The 20,222-nt window shown below is 43.0% G+C and overlaps 1 protein-coding gene and 1 long non-coding RNA gene across 2 annotated transcripts in view; both read right to left on the bottom strand.

The window, feature by feature from the left end:
• The window catches only part of LOC134624766 (zinc finger protein 91-like), a 328,469-nt gene that overhangs the window by 60,674 nt on the left and 247,573 nt on the right, over positions 1-20,222 (bottom strand). The gene's annotated exons all lie outside the window — the stretch shown is intronic.
• Positions 7,041-20,222, bottom strand: part of LOC134618174 (uncharacterized) — a 17,489-nt gene continuing 4,307 nt past the window's right edge. The window contains exon 3 of the long non-coding RNA XR_010573563.1: positions 7,041-8,983. This is a non-coding gene — a long non-coding RNA (uncharacterized LOC134618174). The remainder of the gene's footprint in view (positions 8,984-20,222) is intronic.

Raw genomic sequence — 20,222 nt, 5'->3', positions numbered from 1 at the left:
ATTAATGGTTTTCTTTCGTTTTTGATGTACTGCAGAATATTTTTATAATCCCAGGCCAGGAAAACCACCTTCATGTTTTTCTGTGTTTTATCTTCAGCTACTTTGACACAAAGGCATCTGCTGTGACGCTTACACCTTTGATAAAGTCTTGCGTGTGTCAGCTTCCTTTTTATAGATACAAAAATATGTAAATGTACTGATCTGAATTATAATATTTCTGACTGTCAAAATTTCCCAGATTCAAATCGAATTGAATTGAATTGAATTGAATCGAATCGAATTGAATCGAATCATGGATCGAATCGATTCGGGACCTTGTGAATCGGAAACGAATCGATTCTAGAAATCAGTGACGATACCCAGCCCTAGTGGCTCTCACTGAAATTTCCTATCCCTATACATGTATATATACATATACTAAATCTTCTGAATGATAAGGCTTATTTTGAATGGAGGGAAAAGAGTGATGAAGAGCAGAAGCCCGATGATGTCGTTAAGACAAAAATACACGCTGGTGTGAATCTTGATAACTAAAAGCAGTCACCTGTGATCTGTTTGGTAAAAAAGACATTCCTATAACTTTAATAGTACAACTACTAAACTCTACTGTGTCCTAAGGGAACAAAGAATAAAATGTAACAGGGATAAGATTTTAGAGAATTAAAATCCCTCAAAGGAAAAAACATAAACTTGATATGCATATCTATACATGCAACTTCCTAAACATAACATTCAGGATAATTCACTGCAGCTCCAGAAATGAGAGCTACCTCATTAGATCCAAGTGTGGCATCAGCTGACACTCTTTACAGGAGATTCCATCTGACCTCTGTGGAGCCTGATCTCAAGGTTTGTAAGTCTGACCCTGAAACCAGAAGAGGATCTTTCTCTCTCTTCAGATTCATTGTGATCCAGTGATTTCAGTCCTGCATGATCAGGCTGATGTTTGCACAGAGCAGATAATGAAGTCAATGTTTTTGCACATTGGTAACTGTTGTAACTTTATTGCAGTTTATTGTTTGATAACAGCATTTGGTTATTTTGTAAGTGATTTAAGTGTTAATCATATGTTTAGTGAGAGCTGTTAATTATAGATTTAATTTTCTGCTAAAAGGGAGCATTTAACAGGTATTTTCATTAGAAAACTGTGTTTCCCAGAATCCTTTGTGGTAGACAAAAGTTACTCTGGTTTTTTTTTTAGCTAGCAAAAAAAGTTTCGGGAAGCCATTATATGTTGCTCTGATGTCGAGCAGTTTATTTGTTGTACATCCCTTTCTGAAGCCCTATATAAAGGCTATCGTTTCTGCAACTGATGTCTGATCCATTTTTTGACTAAGTGCATTCGCCACAACATTTTTTGGTGCCGAAACCCGGGAGAAATGACCGAACAGGATTTACGCGGAGCCGCCGCCGAAGCTGCGGGAGTGGCGGATGACGAGCATCAGAGAGAAATGGAAAGAACAAAAAGGAAACATGGGACGATAAGAGGTGCTACCACAGAAAAAAAAAAAAAGAAAAAAAAAAAGAGGTGCTACCACACGACTTGTACATCAAATTGACTCCGAAATGGCTAAACCAGATCCGGACATTGACCATCTGAGCACATTACTGGAAATGCTGTCGGCAAAGGAGCTCAGTTTGTATGCCTTAGATAGTGAAATAGAACGTAAAACTGCTCTGGATGACCTGGAAATGGAGATCGAAAGCGCAGAGGAATATAAGGAGCGCATCATCCTGTCCAAGAGCCGTGCACGGCGCATAATTAAGAGAAATGAGGATTGCCGCGAACGAGCCGCGCATCAAAGGGTGAGTGACGCTAGCTCTGCTCATTCATCGGCACAGAGAACATCGGTAAAGCTTCCTAAGCTGATCATTCACAAATATGATGGAGATGCCAGTTTGTGGCAGGAGTTTTGGAGTCAATATGAAGCTGTTATTCACCACAATGATGCACTATGCAAAAGAGAGAAGTTTACATATTTGAAAACCTATCTCACTGGCCAAGCAGCAAAAGCAGTTGCAGGACTGATGTTGACAGATGAAAACTATGACAACGCAATTGAGTTACTGCAAAACGGATTTGGAAGAAAGGATGTAGTAATTAGTGTGCACATGTCAAAACTGCTGAACCTCACCCCTGTTAAAAAATCCTCTGATGTGCATGCTTTGAGGCAGCTGTATGATGAATGTGAAATTCAGATCAGAAGTTTAGAGTCATTGGGTGTAGTGTCAGAAAGCTACGGAAGCTTGTTATGCCCAATATTGCTAAAGATGATTCCAGATGATATAGCTCTTGAATACAGCTGTCAGAGAAATGGAGATGAAGAGTGGAAAGTGTCGGAAATGGTCACATTCCTACAGAAGGAGGTTCAGAGCAGGGAAAGAGCGCTGCAAATGACAAAGTCGTACAACCCACAGAAAACTGAAAATAAACTGTACAAGCCACCGTTCAGTGATGTGAGGTTTAAAAGGCCTAGTATACAATCTACTGCTGCGCTGTACACAGCCAGCCAGAAACAAAACACCTGTATATTCTGTGAGTGTGAGGATCACAAATCGGAAAACTGCCCAAATAATGACACGCTTCAAAGAAAGGACAAGTTAAGGAGAATGGGGAGATGTTTTGTGTGTTTGGGACAGAAACACATTGCAAGATTCTGTAAGATCAAGAAGGTGTCCTGTGAGAAATGTGGACGGAGACATCACGTTGCTGTGTGCAGTGGTGAAAGGGTGGATGTACAGGCCCCATCCCAACCAGAAGAAGCAGTGGTCTCCTCCGTGCTCCCTCATTCAGTAAGAGTGAAACCAGGTGAACAGAACACTGTGTTGTACAGACTGCAAAGGTGTGGATTGAAGGCCCGTCAGGCAGAAGGGTAGCTCGTTGCTTATTAGATGGAGGCAGCCAAAGAAGCTTCATACATGAAACGTTGGTGAAGAGCCTAAATTTACCAGTAATAAGGCAAGAGACATTGACACTACACACATTTGGGTCCTCTTTTCCCACAAGATCACAGCGCAGCATAGTGAAGGTCATGCTACAAAATATCTGGGATCCTAGCCAGAGTATTGTAATAGAAGCTGTGGAGACCCCACAAGTGTGCTCGGCAATAATGAAGGTTCCTGGTGAACAGATCCAGCATGAGCTTAAGAAAAGAGGACTACAACTGGCTGACTTCCCAGGATCCAATGAGGAACCTGAGCTTGCTGTCCTCATAGGAGCTGACTACTATTGGCAGATCGTGACAGGAAGAGTGGAGAGACTTACAGAAACATTGGTGGCACTGGAGAGCACCTTCGGATGGTCTGTTCAGGGGCCAGTCTCTGCATCAACTGTTACAGAGGCAACCTGCATGTTCATTCCGTGTGAGGAAGAGCAACTCCTCTCCAAGCAACTGAAAGCATTCTGGGAAATAGAGTCTCTGGGTATTACAAATGAGAAAACGAAGAACCCAGAAGATGATGAGGCTCTGCAGATGTTTGAGAGAACGACTATGTTTAAAGATGGACAATATCAGGTGGAGTTGCCATGGAGGCCAGAAAAGGTAGAGCTCTCAGACAACTACAGAGTTGCTAAAAAACGGCTGGAGGGTCTGAGTAAAAGATTTAAGAAGGATGTCACACTCTTCAGCAGGTATAATCAAGTAGTGGAGGACTACTTGGACCAGAACATTGCAGAGGAGGTGACACCAAACAGCGACACAGACTCTGTAATGTATTATATGCCTCACCATGCAGTGCTGAGAGAAGACAAAGCAACCACAAAATTAAGAGTGGTCTTTGATGCATCGTCTCATGAAGAAGGCTGTCTGTCGCTGAATGACTGCTTATTTACAGGGCCAAATTTGAATCCAGATCTGCTCAGTGTTCTCCTTAGATTTAGGGAACACGAAATCGCCTTTCTGGCAGACATAAAACAAGCATTCCTGCAAATACGTCTTGCAGAAAGGGACAGAGATGCAGTGAGGTTCCTGTGGTTCTCAGGTGCGCCAAAAGGAGAAGTGAATGATCACCTGCGCATTCTGAGGATGACGAGAGTGGTGTTTGGAGTTACGCCAAGCCCGTTTCTGCTTGCAGCGACAATTCAAAGACATCTAAAACAATATGAGACAAGCCAACCACAAGTGGTGAATAAAATAAGGGAGTCACTTTACGTAGATGACTTCATTTCAAGTACACGCTCAGTGGAAGAGGCGTATCACATAACGACGAATGCCAAAGAAATACTGGCGGCTCCTGGTATGAAGCTTTGCAAATGGATGACAAACTCAGCTGAACTGAGGCAAAAATGGGAGAAGAGCTCCACAAACTACATGATGGCACCTGAGACGAATGGAGTAGCATTAAAGGTGCTTGGGTTAGTGTGGAGGCCAGAGCCTGATGATTTCACCTTTGACCTTAGTTCACTAGTGAGGCTTCTAACAGAGAAGAAAGGAACCAAACGAAGTGTGCTACAGTCCTCAGCACGAATTTATGACCCGCTTGGTTTTCTGAACCCCTTCACCATTAGGGTCAAGTGCATGTTCCAGGCAATGTGGGAGAGGGGGCTCTCCTGGGATGAAGAATTGCCACCAGATCTGGCACAAGAATGGCAACAATGGTGTTCAGAGCTCACTCAGTTACACCAGCTCGCCGTACCAAGGTGGTACCAAATCAACATGCAACAAGAAAGCAAAGATGACTTGGAATTACATGTGTTTTGTGATGCCAGTGAAAGGGCATACAGTGCTGTGGCCTATCTGCAAGGCAAAACATGAGAAGGAGAAACGACAATGAGCTTGGTCGCATCTAAAGCTAGGGTGGCTCCCCTAAAGAAAATGACGCTGCCACGTCTGGAACTAATGGGAGCTGTGATTGGGGCAAGATTGGCGAACAACTTGATCATCTCGCTGAAGATGGAGCAAGCCCAAATAAAAATGTGGACTGACTCCATGATCACTTTGCAATGGATTTGCAGTTCGGCACAAAGGTGGAAACCGTTTGTTGCAAACCGAGTGACTGAGATCCAGACTCTTACGAGTCCATCTTCATGGTCACACATCCCAGGGAAGGCTAATCCCGCTGACCTGCCCACAAGAGGACAATCAGTGGAGGCCCTACTACAAAACCAGCTATGGTGGAATGGCCCCAGTTTTCTTGTATCAGAAGATCGGATACATGAGTCTGAAGGTCAAAACATTTCAGACGAAATGAATGTAGAACTCAAATCCAGTCATCAAATAGCCATGCAGTTTGCTGCTAATGACACTGACATCTGTGAACCAATACTGAAGCTTGAGAGTTACAGCAAACTGAAGAGAGTGCTCAGAGTGACAGCATGGATAAGGAGATTCATAGCTAATGCAAAAACAACGATGCGACCAAAGATGCAAGGTGAGCTGACAGCAAATGAGCTTCTTGATGCTGAGAAGTACTGGATTAAGGTTGCACAACATCACAGTTTTCACCAGGAGGTCCAGAGACTGAAGATAGGTAAACCTATGATGAATGACAGTAAGATTCAGGAACTGAAACCATTCCTTGATGAAGATGAGCTGCTTAGTGTTGGAGGCAGGCTGCAGCAGTCGGACTTCACGTTCAGAGAGCAGCATCCTTGGATTCTGCCAAACAAACACAGATTTTCATAACTGCTGATACAGGACTGTCACAAAAGGGTGATGCATTCAGGAGTAAGGGACACTCTTGTACAAATAAGAGAGAGATATTGGATCATCCGGGCTCGGCAGCTGGTTAAGAGCATTGTGACCAGATGCACTGTGTGTAAGAGGTTTAAGGCAAAGGCTGGGCATCAGCTAACTGCACCTTTGCCTAGGGACCGAATATCCGAGTCACCACCATTCGAAGTTACAGGTGTGGATTTTGCTGGGCCGCTTTATGTGAAAACAGAGGATTCTGTTAAAAGATCCTACATTGCCCTATTTACCTGTGCTGTGACACGAGCAGTCCATTTAGAGCTTGTGTCAGATCAGTCAACTGAGACATTTTTGCTAGCGTTGAAGAGATTCATTGCCAGGAGAGGGCTATGCAGAGTTATCTATTCTGACAATGCCAGAACATTTAAGAGAGCAGACCAAGATTTGAAGGAGCTGTGGAAGACAATTAAAGACCCACATTTGCTGGAGTTTTTCTCGGAAAGAGGAATTACTTGGAAGTTCATTGCAGAAAGAGCAGCCTGGTGGGGTGGATTCTGGGAACGTCTTGTCAGATCAGTGAAAATCTGCCTCAAGAAGGTGTTAGGTAGAGCTTCACTCCACTTTGAAGAAATGTGTACTGTGTTGGCGGAAGTCGAAGCTACTCTGAACTCTAGGTCTCTCACCTTTGTGCACAACGAGGTAAATGAACCGCAACCACTTACTCCAGCCCACTTTCTGGTGGGCAAAAGACTGACGTCTCTACCACCCAAGTCAATCCCGAAGGACACACACCATCCAACAGCTAACAAAGAGGACATTACTCGGAGATGGAGATACCGGCAGAAACTCATGACCAACTTTTGGAACACCTGGAGAAGGGACTATCTGTTGGAGCTGAAGTCAGCTCATTGCTGTGACGCTTCAAAGCCTACACCCCTAAAACTAGGGGATGTCGTGCTCGTTGGGCATGACAACCTCCCCAGACAAGTGTGGAAACTTGGAAGAATTGAAGAAATGTTTCCTGGTCGAGACGGTCTTGTTAGATCTTGCTTAGTTCGCACAACAACAGGGACTCTGTTAAGAAGACCGATTCAGTTGTTGTATGACCTAGAGCTTTAGATGAACAGATTGTTCATCGGGGGGGGAGGATGTTGTAACTTTATTGCAGTTTATTGTTTGATAACAGCATTTGGTTATTTTGTAAGTGATTTAAGTGTTAATCATATGTTTAGTGAGAGCTGTTAATTATAGATTTAATTTTCTGCTAAAAGGGAGCATTTAACAGGTATTTTCATTAGAAAACTGCGTTTCCCAGAATCCTTTGTGGTAGACAAAAGTTACTCTGGGTTTTTTTTTAGCTAGCAAAAAAAGTTTCGGGAAGCCATTATATGTTGCTTTGATGTCGAGGAGTTTATTTGTTGTACATCCCTTTTTGAAGCCCTATATAAAGGCTATCGTTTCTGCAACTGATGTCTGATCCATTTTTTGACTAAGTGCATTCGCCACAACAGTAACAGTGAAACAGTTTATTTACAGTGTGGGATCGTTTGTGTTCGGAGTATGAACTGAGATTCCTGAAGCTCTTGTCACACTGGTCACAGCTGAAGTTCACTTCCATGTGTGTACGTTCATGTTTGTTACGATGATCTTATTGTGAGAAGCTTTTGTCAGTGTCTCAGTTGTATGGTGTCTCTCCTGTGTGGATTCGCTTATGCTTGTTCTTTAAGCTCATGTCCAGTGGTGAAGCATGACCCACACTGGTCACAGATGTGCTTTTTGACCCCACTGTGGAAGAGTTCATGTATTTTTAATGTACTTGGTGTGTGGAAGGCTCTCCCACATTCTTTGCAGTAGTTCATTTTGTCTCCAGTGTGTCTACGTTGATGTGGTTTTTTGGTCCCGCTGATGATTGAAAGTTATTCTACAAAGGTCACAGAGAAACGCTTTCCCACCACCACAGTGAACACAGAGTTAAGAACTGGATCCGTCTGTGTCGCTCTGATTCTAAACAAAGACAGTGTAAGTCAGGGAACTCCTTCAACGTTTTTATCCTGAACGTCACCTGAAATAAAAAGCATCCCTGCCAACGTCCAATTACATTTTACTGTTTACAACACTCAGGTTACTGAGCGAAAATGAGTCTTCATTTTTCCAAACAGTTTCAATATAATTCAATATAATTCCATAAGTTTACTGATCAGACTTGTTCCAAACACTCAGGTTACAATTACAAGATAAAAAATCAATACATCCTCACAGTAACTGCACTTGTAGAGTTACTTTCTGGTGTGGATCCGTTGGTGTTTTTTCAGGTGATGTGGAGATTTAAAGGTCTTCTCACACAGGTCACATTTGTAAGGTCTCTCCTCAGTGTGGATAAACATGTGTTGTTGTAACTGTGCATCTGTTGCAAACAGTTTCCCACACTGATCACAGCAGGAAACATCATTTCCAGTGTGAAACCGTAGGTGAATATTTCGGTACTGTTTGTCGCTGAACCTTTTTCCACAAAAGTCGCAGCTGTACGCCTTAATTCCAGAGTGGGTAACTAGATGCTTCTGTAAGTCGCAATTTTGAGCAAATGTCTTACCACACAACTCACAACTGTGTGCTTTAACTCCACTGTGGATGATATGGTGTACTTTTAAGCATTTACGATGGGTAAAAGACTTTCCACACAAGTTGCAGCTGTAAGATTTAACTCCACTGTGGATGAGTTGGTGTGTTTTAAAGTTTTGAGCGTGGGTAAAAGACTTTCCACACAAGTCACAGTTGTACGCTTTAAATTCACTGTGGATGAGTCTGTGTGTTTTTAATTCTCCAGCCCGGGTAAAAGACTTTCCACACAAGTCACAGGTGTGTGCTTTAACTCCACTGTGGATGAGTTGGTGTGTTTTTAAGCTTCCAGCCTGGGTAAAAGACTTTCCACACAAGTCACAGCTGTAAGGTTTAACTCCACTGTGGATGAGTTGGTGGTTTTTTAAGCCTCCAGCCAGGGTAAAAGACTTTCCACACAAGTCACAGCTGTAAGGTTTAACTCCACTGTGGATGAGTTTGTGTGATTTTAGGCTTTGAGCCAAGGTAAAAGACTTTCCACACAAGTCACAGCTGTATGATTTAACTCCACTGTGGATGAGCTGGTGTGTTTTTAGGCTTTGAGCCAAGGTAAAAGACTTTCCACACAAGTCACAGCTGTACGCTTTAACTCCACTGTGGATGAGTTGGTGTCTTTTTAAGCCTCCAGCCCGGGTAAAAGACTTCCCACACTCATCACAGCTGTATGTTTTCTCTCCCTTTCTTCTGTGAGGTTTGTCGGCCTCCTGAGAGCGCTGACTTCTCGCTCCATGTTGGTCCTGCAGTGACAGAGATACAAACAGAGGCAGTGAGTGAAATGCAGTCATGGAACAAACTGAAACTCCCTCCATCAGTGGAATCAAACATGTCAAAAAAACACATTATAGGTGTGTTACCACCACCTTCTGGTGTCTGTGAAGGTTCTCAGTCATCCAGGTCATCGTAGACTAAGGAACTTGGAAAGAAAAGCATCTGGACTTCTTTGAGTTGCTTGTAGATGTAACCCTGTAGAGTTACTAAGGGTTTTAGTGTGTTATGAGTGATGTTAGTATTTCAAGTTCACTGTTAAGTTTTATTAAGTTAAATTATTTTGTTGAGATTTAATAAAATAGAAGATGTCTATAATGTCCTGATGGTCCTGAAGTATACAGGGGGAAGTACTGTCCTGCTGTTCACTGCATAGCAGCTACGGATATCAGGAAAGAGGGAGAGGAAGAAAAGTGGAAAGCGTGGTTGCTTTTATTCAGCCGGATTGTATGGTGGAAATAAACTATCTGGAAATTGTTGTTAACCAGAAAGGAGTTTTGTTACTGCTCGGATTCTTCTGGGTGAGTTAATTTGTTGTGAACAAGAATATTGTGAGTTTAAGCCACTAACGATGACATGCTAGCGGCTATCGCGGCTATTGCTATTAGCCACATGGCTGTACATGTATGATTGTAAGGATTAAACTATATGTTATAGTTTGTTAGCTTCCTATGACGCTGTAAAGATTGTAGGTTATATGTATGCTGTAGATGTTGATATGTTCCTATATCAATCCTTAGTTGTGTTCATTGTGAGGTGAATACAGTTTAAAGAAAATGGGGTTATGTTTCCTTGTAGTTGTGCTACAACGCTGCACCATCGCCGTTTTGAAGCTCCAGTAGAGCCTATTTTGTTGGTTACTTTGGTAAGAAGTTATCATTGTCTATGTTTTGGAATATTATATCGTTCTTTCTGTATACTGGAAAGGTAGAATGCAAATTTGTTAGTATGTATGAATGAAACATAAGAAAGGATATATGTATAAATGACTAAATATAGATTTTTGAATGTTATTCTGACTGTGTTATACAGGTCAGGTTTTTTTTGGGGAGTACAGTTCGGTGATGATCCAGTCCAAAGATGGCGAGCCACCCCTCCAGGATCCTTGAGATGATTGTTTTAAGAAGAGAACTAAATTCTTTGGACGAGCCATGAACTGTACAAACTCTACTTAAGTGGTAGGACAGATTTGCACCTCATTCCTCCTTTGCACATCCTGCAAGGAGAATCCTCATTGCTGGACTCACACTTAAGGGTGTCGGCTGACACGAGAGAGAGACTGATTCAAATCCCCCGGGGATGTGTGTGTTTTGTTTATTATTTTCCATGACTTGGGCCCAATTTTTCCTTTCATGTACTGTTATTGTTTTCATTGTATGTATGTGAGATTCTTTAATTGTGAATACAAATCGATCAAACCAAGTTCTCTGAGCGTTTCATTAGTCATCCACTTTGGTCCAGTAGTCGAACCTCAGCTATTGGCCCAACACACAGGCAACCATTTAAAACTGTATCCCAAGTGTTGAAAGGGGTGTTACATAGACATTTCACCTCTCATCCGAGAAGCTTCTTCAGTTCTAACGGTGTGTTCACACCGAACGCGATAGAGGCGGCCAGAGCGTCAGGTTTACATGTAAAGTCAATGGGAAAAGCGTGATGACATGCGATTGCGGGTCCCGCGAAAATTCGGGAGCAGATTCGCCTCGCGAAAACGCATGAAATGGGCGTCAGTGTACCGCGTCTGGCGCATTTGGCTCGTGAATAAAACCACGCGCATCATTTTTTGTGTTGCATTTTGTGCATACGCGCGTTTCGTCTCTACCACTCGGGTTGGAAAAATCTGAACTCCAGCGTCAAATCGCGCCGCGACAACCAATCAGGAGCCTGGTGACGTGGCTGTGACCTAGGTCAAAGGGGCAGATCCAGCCAAAGCCCTTCATTCTTCAATGGAGGGAAGGCTAATCAACGCTGTAGCAAACAACCCGGAGCTGTACGACACCAGCTGCTTTCTGTACCGAGACAGGAATAAAAAGGACCGACCGAGCTTGGAGGAAGAAATGTGAAGAGATCGGGCAACCTGGTAAGTTCATTCATTTCCCTTTTGAAATTTTTCACTGACCCGGGGAAGCCGCACAAAAGCTGGCAAGCCACGGTTATTTTCCCACTGATGTACAAATACCGTTCTGCTTTTATGCATGTTGTCATATAGGAATATATTTTGTTTATTAATAAACACCAAACAGTGGTCCCGCTCATCCGTCGCTGTCTCGCTTTTTCGCTGATTTTTTTATTGCACCGTACAGCATTGCATTCTGCAGCCTGATTGACAAATCTCCTCCGTGCTGTGTCTCCTGCACTTGCCAAATTTATCATGTTTGGTTTTGATAACCATCACGTCCAATAGAAAAAACAGCACAAAAACACCCATAACTATGACCCTCATTCGGAAATAGACACCTGCACCGCGAGGGAAAAAGGCGCACGAAAGTGGCAGGCAGATGAAGACAAAACGCGGCATAATAATACTTTTACGTTTTGCAATCTACAAAGGTTTGCACTTTGAGAATCAACTTGTGAGAACTGTGACTAATGTTCATGTGTGTGGGGAAAAAAGTGTATAAAGTGCGTGGCGAGGGGCTAGTTATTCTGACAACCCCTGCTGCAATAAATGAGGGACCACTGTATATACTTTCTCTATGACTATTGTTTAAAACCTGTTAACATTTAATATTGTCTTGATAGAGCCAGCTGATTCTGCAGCAGAGCAACCCCTGTTGATTCTCCTTGCTCCCCAGTCCCTGAGCTCCTGCTGCTGCACCCACAGGTATGCAATTGTAGCATCAGATGTACAGCACGCACTGATAGCTTTTTACTCGGTGGGATTCCCTTGTGATCACCTTTACTAAATATCTACAACTAATCTGATTATATCCTGTTTTTTTTGTTTCGTTTTATTTTTCAATGTTGAAATTTTAATTTCAACATTGAACCCGATCAGATTTCTTTGTGTTTTGTGCTGTTTTACAGGCCCACAGAGGACGACAGCTCCGAGGCAGATGAGGGACGGGTCCCAGGACGGTCCATCGGCGGTGGAGCTGGCCATCCTGGTGTCCCTGAAGAGGCCACGCCAGTCTCCAATGGAGCACTTCCTCCTCAGCCTTGTTCCTGCTCTGGAGAGCAGCTGGGTCCTTTTTATTCCTGTCTCTCTGTAAATACTTATATTTTATATATTTATGTTAATGTTTTTCTGTTTGAGAATTTTAATATTATTTCAAATAAATTTTTATAATGACTAATGTCTCAGTTCTACTACACACCAAATGTTGGCACACGACTTGACACATGTAGAATTTATTTCATATTATACTAATGACAAAATATACTAATACAGAGGGATGCAAAAGTTTGGGCAACCTTGTTAATAGCCAATATCGTTGGTTGTTACAATAAAAAATGTCAGTTAAATATATCGTATAGGAGACACACACAGTGATATTTGAGAAGTGAAATGAAGTTTACTGGATTTACAAAAAGTGTGCAATAATTGTTTAAACAAAATCAAGCAGGTGCATAAATTCGGGCATCACACAAAAAAGAAATGAAATAAATATTTAGTGTATATCAATGTGTGTGTCTCCTATATGATATATGGGGTGCCTTTGTCTGGACATGCTTCCCATCCAGAGCTCCACAGCAGAGAGGGAAGTTCCAGCGCTCCTGGAATCCCTCTGTGATGGACCGCCAGTCTCCAGGTGAAGGCACAGCCATGAAGTCGTCCGCTAGACAGTCCCAGATGGCCGTCGCTACCTGGGGGGTGATCTGGCACACCGTGGACACACCGACTCTGAACGCGGTGCTCCTGAAGGAGTCCCCGGTGGCAAGGAACCTGGACAGAATTGTTCAAAATTAGTATTATGTGTACTGCAGTTACAAAATACATTATTCAAATTCCAAAATACTTTTGTGATGTCAGATTTAAATTACAAAACATAAATCTTACATAAAACATTATGTAATTATAAGGATAATTACATAATATATATTACATATAATATAAAACAGTCAGTTGTGTTTTGTTTTAACTTTAACATATCATAATTTGATTAGTAGCAACTTTTACCACTACACTGTGCCAATCACTCATAATTCCTAGACATGTCAATCAGGTAGGAATGAAGTAAGACATTAATAGAAATAAAGAGTTGTGTGTTGACATGTAGCCCTTTCCTTGCTTAAATCATTGTTAATGTTTTTGAAAAATTAACCTGTGATAACATATCAAGATAGAATATGCTAGATAGAACCATATAACTAAAGATGAACCAAACTGTTCAAATTTTATCTAACTCTCAGTTTAAAGAAAGGCTGGTGACCCCTGTTATAGAGTCTGACAGCTGCAGGGATTATATACAAATATTCAACTATACCAGTTTTAAACCAGGTGTAAAAAAAAAAAAAAGGAGTGAGTATCACTACAAAGGTTAACCCACAGTGGTCCTCATACCAGTTTGATATCAGCATACACTGATATGACACCACAGCCATGCTATCATTGCAAACACTGATAACAGCATAAATCGAATTAAATCGGGACTTGATAAAACCTTTCGAGTATCACAAGAAATATTATAAACAGTCGTCTCCATACCACAGTTTGCTATCAGTAAACACCGACAGCATTCATTGTTAGCATACCACATCCATGTTAGCAGTGTATAAACGGATGGTTTAGCATATATTAGCACAGGTATCAATAAAGGACTGCCGTATTAAACACTTTTACTAACCTCAGGCAGATGGACAGGCGCTCTGCAGGTGGGATTGAGCGCCTGTAGTTGGTGTCTAGGTGGGCGATTTTGGGACCGACGCGGGACACAGGTCCTCAAACTGGGCAAGTGAAAGACGGTGATATCGCTGAACTCGGCCGTCATCCAGGCGCAGCTCCTGGAGCAAGTGGTGAAACTCACCAAACTGCTCACGCCTCTGGAGGACCGGACCCAGGTACGGCGAGGACGTCTTTTACGCCGCTGCTCTGCTCTCCACAGTAAATAGAGTACGGAGACTCTCTCTTCAAGCGTTAGCTCGACAGCTGCCATCTTGCAAAGATACCGCCTGGCACAACTTCCTCCGACATTCCTGGTTCACGCGCGTCACAATATGCAATTTTGAGGCGCGATGGATTTCTGTTGGACACGCTTCGAGGTGCGAATGTGCACAGGGGCGTTTTCGCTCGCGCCTATCGAGTTCGGTGTGAACACACCGTTAGGGTCAATTGGTGGAGAGTCCCAGATCTAAACCTAGTGGGGGTTACCCCCCCAAAGGGAGACAAAGGACCCCCTGATGATCTTCTACCTAATCACATGAGCCAAGGTGTGAAAGCGGGTGTGGCCAGACTCTGCAGGAACTGGAAACCCTTCTACCCTCTCCAATTATAGAAGAGGTTTACAAGTTTGTGGACAAGGCTCAGAGGGCCCAACACTCTAAAGGAAAAGAAAGACAACGCAGGAAATTTCACACCTTGCTTTCAAAAACACTCACTCCTCAGTCTGAATCTACACAACTCAGAGAAGAACACACACCTGAGGACAGTCAGGAAAAATGGGTGAAGAACTTTTCAGACCGGAATCTCACTGAACCTGAAAAGAAAATATTAGCCAAAGAACTCAATTTTGCCATTGTTCCGCAACAGTTGCCCATAGTGGACCTCATCACAGCCACAGAAACTGCCATACGGATTAACAAATTATCACAGACAGAAGCAGAGCAAATCAGGATGAAAGTCTAAGCCACCCTCTCCAGTGCCAAAGTCCCTCCGTCTAACCTCACATTACAAGAAAAGAAGGCCGTCGCTTCCCTGAGCAAAGACCACAACATCACTATATTACCAGCGGATAAGGGAAGGTGCACCGTGGTCCTAAACACAACGGATTACCACACAAAGATCACTACTCTCCTCAGTGACAACAATGCCTACGAAGCCTTAAAGCGAGACCCCACAAGCAGCTACAAAAAGAAAGTTATAGCTTGCCTTCAAGACCTTGAAAGGGACAAGATCATTGACCGCCTTACATATCACCGCCTTTACCCAGGGGATGCCATACCCTGCATTTACGGACTTCGTAAGATCCACAAGGAAGGTGTCCCACTCAGACCCATTGTCAGTAGCATAAACTCAGCCACTTACATCTCAAAACACCTTGCTACCGTCCTAGCACCTCTTGTGGGGAACACCCTACACCACATCAAGAACTCCACCGATTTCACCAACAAGGTCCAGAAACTTACCCTGGACCCAGATGAAACCATGGTGTCCTTTGATGTAGTCTCTCTCTTCACTTGCATACCCACCACGGAGGCAGTGGAGACTGTCAGAAAACGACTACAAGAAGATAGCTCCTTGGAAGACAGGACCAACTTCACACCCGATCAGATTTGCACACTGTTAGACCTCTGCCTCACCACTACATATTTCAAATACAATGAGGGTTTCTACAGACAAAAACATGGCTGCGCCATGGGCTCCCCCGTGTCACCTATTGTAGCCAACCTTTACATGGAGGAAGTCGAAAGAAAGGCTCTTGGCTCTTTCAAAGGAAGAGTACCCAGCCACTGGTACAGATATGTAGATGACACCTGGGTCAAAATCAAAAGACAAGAAGTGGAATCCTTCACTGCGCACATTAACACCGTGGATAAAAACATCAAGTTCACCAGGGAAGACACAAAGGATAACTGTTTGCCTTTCCTGGACTGCGCCGTGCACATTGAAGAGAATGGCAACCTCAACATTGAAGTTTACCGGAAGCCCACACACACGGACCAGTACCTCCTCTTTGACTCCCATCACCCTCTGGAACACAAACTTGGAGTAATTAAGACCCTACACCACCGAGCAGAACATGTTCCCTCTAACGGTGTGTTCACACCGAACGCGATAGGCGCGGACGAAAACGCCCCAAACGCCCCTAATTTGACGCGTGCACATTCGCACCTCAACGCGTGTCCAACAGAAATCCATCGCGCCTCAAAATTGCATCGTCTCACGCGCGTGAACCGGAAATCTGGGAGGGATGTGGGAGGAAGTTGTGCTAGACGGTATCATTGCTAGATGGCAGCTGTCGAGCTAGCGCTTGAAGAGAGAGTCTCCCTTCTCTATTTACTGTGGAGAGCAGAGCAGCGGCGTTAAGGACGTCCTCGCCGTACCTGAGTCCGGTCCTCCAGAGGCGTGAGCAGTTTGAGTTTCACCACTTGCTCCAGGAGCTGCGCCTGGATGACGGCGATAACAGCGATATCACTGTCTTTCACTTGCCCAGTTTGAGGACCTGCTGTCCCGCGTCGGTCCCAGGATCGCCCGCCTAGACACCAACTACAGGCGCTCAATCCCACCTGCAGAGCGCCTGTCCATCTGCCTGAGGTTAGTAAAAGTGTTTAATACGGTAGTCCTTTATTGATACCTGTGCTAATATATGCTAAACTATCGTTTATACACTGCTAACATGGATGTGCTATGCTAACAGTGAATGCCGTCGGTGTTTACTGATAGCAAACTGGTACGGAGACGACTGTTTATAATATTTCTAGTGATACTCGAAAGGTCTCATCAAGTCCTGATCTAATTCGATTTATGCTGTTATCAGTGTTTGCAATGATAGCATGGCTGTGGTGTCTATCAGTGTATGCTCTCGGTGTTTGCTGATATCACACTGTGGTATGAGGACCACTGTGGGTTAATCTTTGTAGTGATACTCACTCTTTTTTTTATTTAGACCTGGTTTAATTCTGGTATAGTTGAATATTTGTATATAATCCCTGCAGCTGTCAGACTCTATAACAGGGGTCACCAGCCTTTCTTAAAACTGAGAGCTAGATGAAATTGTGAAGTTTGGTTCATCTTTAGTTATATATTTCTATCTAGCATATTCTATCTTGATATGCTGTCTTATCACAGGATAACTTTTCAAAAATATCAACAATGATTTAAGCAAGGAAAGGGCTACATGTCAACATACAACTCTTTATTTCTATTAATGTCTTACTTCATTCCTACCTGACTGACATGTTGAGGGATTATGAGAGATTGGCTCACTGTAGTGGTAAAAGTTGCTACCAATCAAATTATGATATGTTAAAGTTAAAACAAAACACAACTGTTTTATATTATATGTAATATATATTATGTAATTATCCTTGTAATTACAAAATGTTTTATGTAAGATTTATGTTTTGTAATTTAAATCTGACATCAGAAAAGTATTTTGGAATTTGAATAATGTATTTTGTAACTGCAGTACACATAATACTAATTTTGAACAATTCTGTCCAGGTCCCTTGCCACCGGGGACTCCTTCAGGACCATCGCGTTCAGTTTCAGAGTCGGTGTGTCCACGGTGTGCCAGATCACCCCCCAGGCAGCGACGGCCATCTGGGACTGCCTAGTGGACGACTTCATGGCTGTGCCTTCACCTGGAGACTGGCAGTCCATCACAGAGGGATTCCAGGAGCGCTGGAACTTCCCTCTCTGCTGTGGAGCTCTGGATGGGAAGCACGTCCAGACAAAGGCCCCCCATATATCATATAGGAGACACACACATTGATATACACTAAATATTTATTTCATTTCTTTTTTTGTGGTGGCCAAATTTATGCACCTGCTTGATTTTGTTTAAACAATTATTGCACTTTCTGTAAATCCAGTAAACTTCTTTTTACTTCTGAAATATCACTGTGTGTGTCTCCTGTATGATATATTTAACTGACATTTTTTATTGTAACAACCAACAATTTATACAGGAAAATACTGGCTATTAACAAGGTTGCCCAAACCTTTGCATCCCACTGTATTAGTATATTTTGTCATTAGTATAATATGAAATAAATTCTACATGTGTCAAGTCATGTGCCAACATTTGGTGTGTAGTAGAACTGAGACATTAGTCATTATAAAAATTTATTTGAAATAATATTACAATTCTCAAACAGAAAAACATTAAACATAAATATATAAAATATAAGCATTTACAGAGAGACAGGAATAAAAAGGACCCAGCAGCTCTCCAGAGCAGGAACAAGGCTGAGGAGGAAATGCTCCATTGGAGACTGGCGTGGCCTCTTCAGGGACTCCAGGATGGCCAGCTCCACCGCCGATGGACCGTCCTGGGACCCGTCCCTCATCTGCCTCGGAGCTGTCCTCCTCTCTGGGCGTGTAAAACAGCACAAAACACAAAGAAATGAGAAGGCTGATGCTAGATTTTAATTTCAACATTGAAAAGAAAAAAAAAACAGGATATAATCAGATTGGTTGTAGATATTTAGTAAAGGTGATCACAAGGGAATCCCACCGAGTAAAAAGCTATCAGTGCGTGCTGTACATCTGATGCTACAATACCTGTGGGTGCAGCAGCAGGAGCTCAGGGACTGGGGAGCCAGGAGAAGCAACAGGGGATGCTCTGCTGCAGAATCAGCTGGTTCTATCAAGACAATATTAAATGTTAACAGGTTTTAAACAATAGTCATGGAGAAAGTATTTACAGTGGTCCCTCATTTATTGCAGCAGGGGGTCTCAGAATAACTAGTCCCTCGCCACGCACTTTATACACTTTTTCCCCACACACATGAACATTAGTCACAGTTCTCACAAGTTGATTCTCAAAGTGCAAACCTTTGTAGATTGCAAAACGTAAAAGTATTATTATGCCGTGTTTTGTCTTCATCTGCCTGCCACTTTCATGCGCCTTTTTCCCTCGCGGTGCAGGTGTCTATTTCCGAATGAAGGTCATAGTTATGGGTGTTTTTGTGCTGTTTTATCTATTGGACGTGATGGTTATCAAAACAAAACATGATAAATTTGACAAGCGCAGGAGACACAGCATGAGGAGATTTGTCAATCAGGCTGCAGAATGCAATGCTGTACTGTGCAAAAAAAAAAAGAAAAAGCGAGGCAGTGACGGATAAGCGGGACCACTGTGTGCTGTTTGTTAATAGACAATAAAATATATTCCTATATGACAACATGCATAAAAGCAGAACGGTATTTGTACATCAGTGGGAAAATAGCGGTGGCTTGCTAGCTTTTGTGCGGCTTCCCCGGGTCAGTGAAAAATGTAAAAAGAGAAATTAATGAACTTACCAGGTTGCCCGATCTCTTCACATTTCTTCCTCCAAGCTCGGTCCTTTATATTCCTGTCTCGGTACACAAAGCAGCTGGTGTCGTACAGCTCCGGGTTGTTTGCTACGGCGTTGATTAGCCTTCCCTCCATTGAAGAATGAAGGGCTTTGGCTGGATCTGCCCCTTTGACCTAGGTCACAGCCACGTCACCAGGCTCCTGATTGGTTGTCGCGGCGCGATTTGACGCTGGAGTTCAGATTTTCCAACTCGAGCGGTAGAGGCGAAACACGCGTATGCACAAAATGCAACACAAAAATTCACGCGCGTGGTTTTTTTCGCGAGTCAAACGCGCCCCACGCGCTACACTGACGCGCGTTTCAGGCGTTTTCGCGTTTTCGCGACGCAAATCTGCCTCCGAATTTTCGCCGGACGCGCAATCGCGTGTCATCGCGCTCTTTCCATTGACTTTACATGTAAACCTGACGCTCTGGCCGCCTCTATCGCGTTCGGTGTGAACACACGGTAAGCCTGAAGGGAAAAAGAAGGAACACACACATGTAAAGGAAGCACTTAAAACATGTGGTTATCCTAACTGGGTGTTTATAAAGTCAGCAAAGATGCACAGAAAAGAAGATCAGACACCAGCGAGCGAGGGTAAGAAAGACAGACGCAAAACTCCCACTAGGTTTAAATCTGGTACTCCCCACCAATTGACCCTTAGAACTGAAGAAGCTTCTCGGATGAGAGGTGAAACGTCTTCAAGCAAATCAAAGAAGTCCAGACGCTTTTCTTTCCAAGCTTCTTAGACCACCTTGTGGTGATAGTATCACATTACAATGATGTGCTACAATGGGAGTTGTAATGAAAATTACATTATTGAAGAAATATTTATCAGTGGAGAAAATCTTTTACGCATAAGAAATTGCAAGTTTAACGAATGATATTGTTGTTTCAATGTGTGCTTATAAAATATGATCCTTGTATTTTCTTGTAACTTCTGTGGTTTTTGGTTGTGAATGTAGATTCTGTATATATGGAGGAGCCCAGGATGGAAAAGATAAAGCTGCTGTTAACATGTTTTTAAAAACCAACCAGCTGAACACACA

This window comes from Pelmatolapia mariae, linkage group LG3_W, assembly GCF_036321145.2.
Source record: "Pelmatolapia mariae isolate MD_Pm_ZW linkage group LG3_W, Pm_UMD_F_2, whole genome shotgun sequence".
In the NCBI taxonomy this organism is placed as follows: domain Eukaryota; kingdom Metazoa; phylum Chordata; class Actinopteri; order Cichliformes; family Cichlidae; genus Pelmatolapia; species Pelmatolapia mariae.
This window is presented reverse-complemented; position numbering and strand designations above follow the sequence as displayed.